The sequence below is a fragment of the Podarcis pityusensis genome (genome assembly GCF_964106645.2).
Source record: "Podarcis pityusensis genome assembly, chromosome: 1".
In the NCBI taxonomy this organism is placed as follows: Eukaryota; Metazoa; Chordata; class Lepidosauria; order Squamata; family Lacertidae; genus Podarcis; species Podarcis pityusensis.
In genome coordinates this window covers 27,005,132-27,010,573 of record NC_138028.1, presented here as the reverse complement: position 1 = coordinate 27,010,573, position 5,442 = coordinate 27,005,132, and the positions used below count along the sequence as shown (strand labels likewise).

General features: G+C 44.7%; 1 long non-coding RNA gene across 1 annotated transcript; it reads right to left on the bottom strand.

Annotated features, from left to right (window-relative positions):
- Positions 1-805: 805 nt before the first annotated feature.
- On the bottom strand, positions 806-2,933 carry LOC308459332. The gene is made up of 3 exons (XR_013978012.1): positions 2,834-2,933; positions 1,459-2,429; positions 806-1,427 (listed from the first exon to the last, which is right to left on the bottom strand). It is a non-coding gene; the product is annotated as an uncharacterized lncRNA (long non-coding RNA).
- Between the last annotated feature and the right edge of the window lie 2,509 nt (positions 2,934-5,442).

The window sequence follows — 5,442 nt, the reverse complement described above, 5'->3', positions numbered from 1 at the left end:
AGAGAGAGAGAGAGAGAGAGAGAGAGAGAGAGAGATATCTCCCTTCCCCAAATTGTGCATATTGTTATATATCTACCGAGTCCTACCATCAGTTAAACAGAGCTAGCTCTCGGGTAAGTGTGCATAAAATTGCAGCCTTAGATGCATAATTGTGCTTTATGAGGGCTGAAAAGATAAATGTTCATGGAAATCATTTGGTCCCATTTACTGAGTTCTAAGGGAGGGGTTAAATAAGAAGAAATCTACTTGTCAGCTTATTAATTCATGCAGGCACATCCCACACATATTGATACAGTGCTATTTATCTCCAGTGTCATTGTCCTTTGTTTATGACCCTCCTGCTAGCTGTCCACTCATTGCAGAAACTACAATTAATCTCTCCAGCCAAAATTTGTAATGCAAAGCAACATGCTTTTTTGATCACAGATCAAATTCCTGCAAATCGCTTAACAGTCCCTTCAGCCATTAATTTTACTTCATTTATGGTTCATTGCTAAATGATTGTGCTGTGTTTCCCAAAATAGAAATCAGTACATTATGACTATGCATTTATTCTTGGGACACCAAATTCTGACTTGGGCAAAGCATCACATTCAAAAGCTGTTTTTAAGATATTTTAGCTGCAGGTGTCATGCAGGTAAAGGCCTTTCCAGACATCTTTTTTTGTGTGGATTAGAAACATGCTGTGCTAACACAGCAGTCGTGCAGGAGCCAGATGAGATTCTCCACTTTAACTTATGTCCTGATGGTGAATAAAGAGACAAACACAGAAGCTGGGTTGAACTAGGGCCACTTTATTTAAGATCAAAACCATGAAGCCTCTCTGTAGAGGAGCAAAGCCTGAACCTGAAATAAACTGCAACCAGTAGGATGACCTGCCTGCATTTCATTCCCAGAGCACACCATGAACGTGAGTCGCAAGGTCTATGCATATGCCTCAGGCTCCAGAGGTGTAGGCCTATGAAGCAGTCTGGCCTCAAGGACATCTGCTCCAGAGCCCAGAGAGTGTGCCCATCACCCTGAAAGGTGACCAGGCTGAAGCAGCACTGCTCCCTTTCTCAAAAGTGACTGAATTAAAGACCAGATTAAGCTTCTTAGCCACAGCAGACCACCACCTGCCCACCGTTTTACTAAATGGAGTAGGCAATAACAACCACCACCAGGTGGATTATCCAAACATTGCTGGATGCTCACAAGCAGCCCTTGGCCACCTTGAAAGTAACTAACAACAACAACAACCTTTGTCCCTCCTGCAGGGATTTACCTGAAATTTCCCTTTCCCTTGGATAATGCATTTTATTTTCTCACCAATCTGTGGAGAATGGTTGCAAGGAAAATGCAGGAGAAATTGAAAACACGGTTGCCAAAAGAGCACAACCCAATAAGTTTGCTTCCGCTGAAACTGAAACAAGTCTGTAGCCCATTCCCTCAGCCAGATTGACACATAAAATGAAATACATCGATTATTTCTTTTTTATTGGATAAACCAAACTCTAACTTTGGGAGGTTGTGGACTCTCCTTCCTTGGAGGTTTTTAAGCAGAGGTTGGATGGCCATCTGTCATGGATGCTTTAGCTGAGATTCCTGTATTGTGAGGGGATTGGACTAGATGGCCCTTGGGGTCCCTTCCAACTCTACAATTCTATGATTCCATAAGTACAAGGAAACTGTCTTGTTCCAAGTCAAGCTATTTGTTCCCATCTAGACACAGCATTGTCTGTTCTGACTGGCAGCAGCTTTCCTAAGTCTCAGATACATCACCTGCTCCCTGCTCCTTATTATTATTATTATTATTTTAAAAATGAAATGCAAGGAGTTGGATGTAAGAGTTTCTGCATACAAGACATGTGCTCTATCTCTGAGCCGGGAGACCTGCAAATGCACCAAGGCAAATCTTCCCCATTATACTCAGGATGCTTTACTTCATCCATAATTTAATCAGAGATCCTACAAGCCCAAAGTGCTGCTTGCCAAACACATTTCAGTCCAATGATATGCTTTGGCAGTGCTCTCTATGTCATCTGTATTGCCCAGAGGAGTTCTTGGGAAGTATACAGAAGAGAGGCCCAGCGCCTCTGAAAACAGGGGACCTTTCTCCTCTCCCGCCTGCCCACAACAACCATATTTCTGAATCTAAATAATCACAGCTTAATGCTGACATGGTAAGAGAGGCACAGGGAAAGCTGCATTTACATAGAAACAAGATGAGAAAACAGGTTGTTCCTGTCACCCTCCCACCTGAGCAGGCCTTTGGAAATAGCCTCAGAAGCAGGTTCAGCTTCCAATTTGTTCCCACCTGGCATGTAGCCCAGCCTCCTGAGCACCCAACAGCAGGATTTAATTTCCAAACATTGCATGCTGGATAGGCTCACATATTCATCCTCCTGTCTGACTGGAGGAAAAGCAGCATCCGTCACACATCATCTCAGCTACATTAAAAGAAAAGAAGGACAATTCTGAGGTTATTCAATCCAAAAGCACACACACAGACACACACATTCTGCATTCACTTTTATTCCAAGATGGAGCAGATTCTAGGGAATTGGAGCTTTCTGCCAAGCTAAACTGGTGCAGCAGATAAATGTAGAGGTGACGCATCCAGGATCAAACCCCTGCTCTGTCCCATTGCTCATTGGCACTGAAGGATGGGGTTTTCTGAAGTGCAAAAAGCTACATGTCACATGGAGGAGCCCTTTCTATAACTTCTCCATACTGTGGAGGCAGAGAATAGCCATTCTATGGCCGTTTACCACATTCAGCCTTCACTGGGTTGTTCTGGGGATCGTTTTTCCTAAGGACTTGTTTTACACATTTTTTTTGCACTTCTACAAACCTCAGAGACCCCTCATCCCTGCTGATACCTCCTTCTTGAGCATGGGTGGCACTGTTTTGGCTCCATAATCAACACAGCCTGAATGTTGGAAATAGGGATGATATCTGTGGGATCATGGCCCCACCCCCAAAAAATCCTTTATCGGGGTGAGATTGCAACATGGGTCACGAGACTCACTCAGGAGAGCATCCAGGAAGACACACATCCCAGTTTTTGATCTGCAAAAGTTGGGTGGTATGTTTTCCCAATTTCTTACGTAGTATAAAAATCCTGAGCTCAGATATTTGATGAGCAAGGTTCTTCAGTTCCTGTAGCATTTAGTGGTCTTGTGGAAGTTTGGCAATCCTAATTTGCAGTGGTGCACCTAGGTAATTTTTTGATTTTATTTTGGGCTTAATGGCCTTACAGGCCTTCTCCCCACTTTAGATGATAGTGGGTCAGGTTCTATGGAAGATATGCATATAAGCTAAGGTTACCAGATTTTTTTCCAAAGAATCCGGGGAGACTTTTTTTTTTTTTTTTTTGAAAAGAGAAAAAAAAGATTTGTTTGTTTGTTTGTTTGTTTAAAAAATAAGAAGTAATCTCTTCTGTGGTCTCCTCTGTCACACAGCCTTCCTCTGGGCCCTGGCCTGCTCTCTTGGAATTCTAGCTGCTGTGGAGTTGGCTCGGGTCAGGCCTGGGCCCGGCCACGTGTCCTTGCCCTCCCAGTGCTTTCCTACCTCTCCTCCTCAGTGGCGGTGGTGGCAACAGTGCAGCAAGGTCGGGGCTCTCCTCTTTTTTCTCCTTCCTCTTTCTCTCTCTTCCTTCTCCTTCTCCTCTCCTCCTTCTCCCTGTGTCAGCTCCGTTGAGCAGTCGGCCGCGTGGCCGAGCACTCTCGCTCCTGGCTCGATTTGGGTTGTGGGGTGTGTGTGCGTCAGCGGTTCCCTCAGTTGATGCACCAGGCATCCCCGGTTCCCCCTCGGCAGTTGCTGTTGCAGCGGCAGTCTCAGCAGCCCGGCGCCAGCCTGGTAGCACAGTTGGCTCTGGCTGGCTTCAGGAGCTGCTCACTGCAGTGGTGCCCACCATTTTGCCTCACCAGAATTCCCCATATGATGTGTCTTGTGCCGTTGAACCAATCATGCAACATTCATTCCCTATGAATAAATCTACAACACTTAAAATATAAATCCGGGGACATTAAATTAAGTCTGGGGACATTCCGGGGATGGATTTTGTCTGGGGACAGATTTGTAAATCCAGGGACTGTCCCCAGGAAACGGGGACATCTGGTAGCCATAACATAAGCATTATCTCAGAGATGCTCCCGGAGAGCTCCAGCAAGAGAGACATGGCATGGTTAATTCTGCTAAATAGAACAAAGACTTTTCTTGCTGGCTTCCTGGCTTTAGCAACTTATGTAAGTAAAACGGATGTAGGGTTGGGAGAAGCTGGCATGAGTTCCTCATGTGGAGGTTTATTAGCATCATCACTCACGTGCCATAATGAAGCCCAAATGATTCCCTCTCGGAAATTGTTCCCGGTGAGATCACAGTTATTAAATACCATGATTGCTGATCATAATTAAACTTTTATTAGCTAGGTTCCACTCTTGTCGGTTCAGCTTCCCCAGAGAGACCCTTGTTTCCTAGCCAAACGCTTTGGGGAAATATGTTTTGTGTGTGTGTGTGTGTGTGTGTGTGTGTGTGTATGTTTATGTGTGTGCATCTATATAGATGTGTATATATAGGCAACATCAGTTATTCTAATTAGAATGAATGAATTTGCTAGTCATGTTCAGATTCCCAGGGCACTGATGGCTTAATAAATGCAACAGGAGTTGGGGTTTCCTTTCCTTTGTAGAAATCCGCACTGGAAGGACAGAAACTGAAATGAACGGTTGACTGGCTACACCAAATCAAGCCTCCGGTGGTTGGAGTGTCATCCTCACTGATTCTGATGGGAGGAAATGCTCTTCTACAGCACAAGTGGGATTTTATTCTAAGCAGATGACCATGGAACAGACTTATCACCAAAGAAGCTGGAGAGGAAGTGGATTGTCAAAGATCAGTAGGTGGCAGATGGCACCATCACATTGTTATTTTTGCAGGCCTGAGCTTAAAACGCTGTTGGGGCCATTGGAGAAAACACAGTGAGCATTTGTATCCCCAGAGGACTTCTGCTTACTCTGCAGCACTGGCTCACAGCTGAGAGCTTCTGTTTCAAGATGCAATCAGTGCTGGGAGATGCCGTGCAGCTGAAACTCGAGGGGATTAGCAAGGAGCCCCATAATGGAGGGCAAGTGGAACATGATAAGAAAGCAAAACAGTACATAGAACTCTGGTGCTTTAGAAACACAACATACATAGGAACAGAAACTGCAGTATGAATTGCTGCTGGTGCTTTAGCTCAGCTCTCAATCCAGGTGAGGACAGTATTTGCTCCATGGATTTCCACAGGAATACTAACTTTCTTATTATGGCTCAAATAATTTACTTCAGAGCAGACCTACTGACTTCAGAGGAGGTAGAATGAATGGCGAAGTGGTGCTTTAGCATTCTCTCAGGTGCTCAGAACTATGGGTGGCCTCCAGTACATTGCATTAGTGCTAGGATTTCAGTTCAAGCAACTTA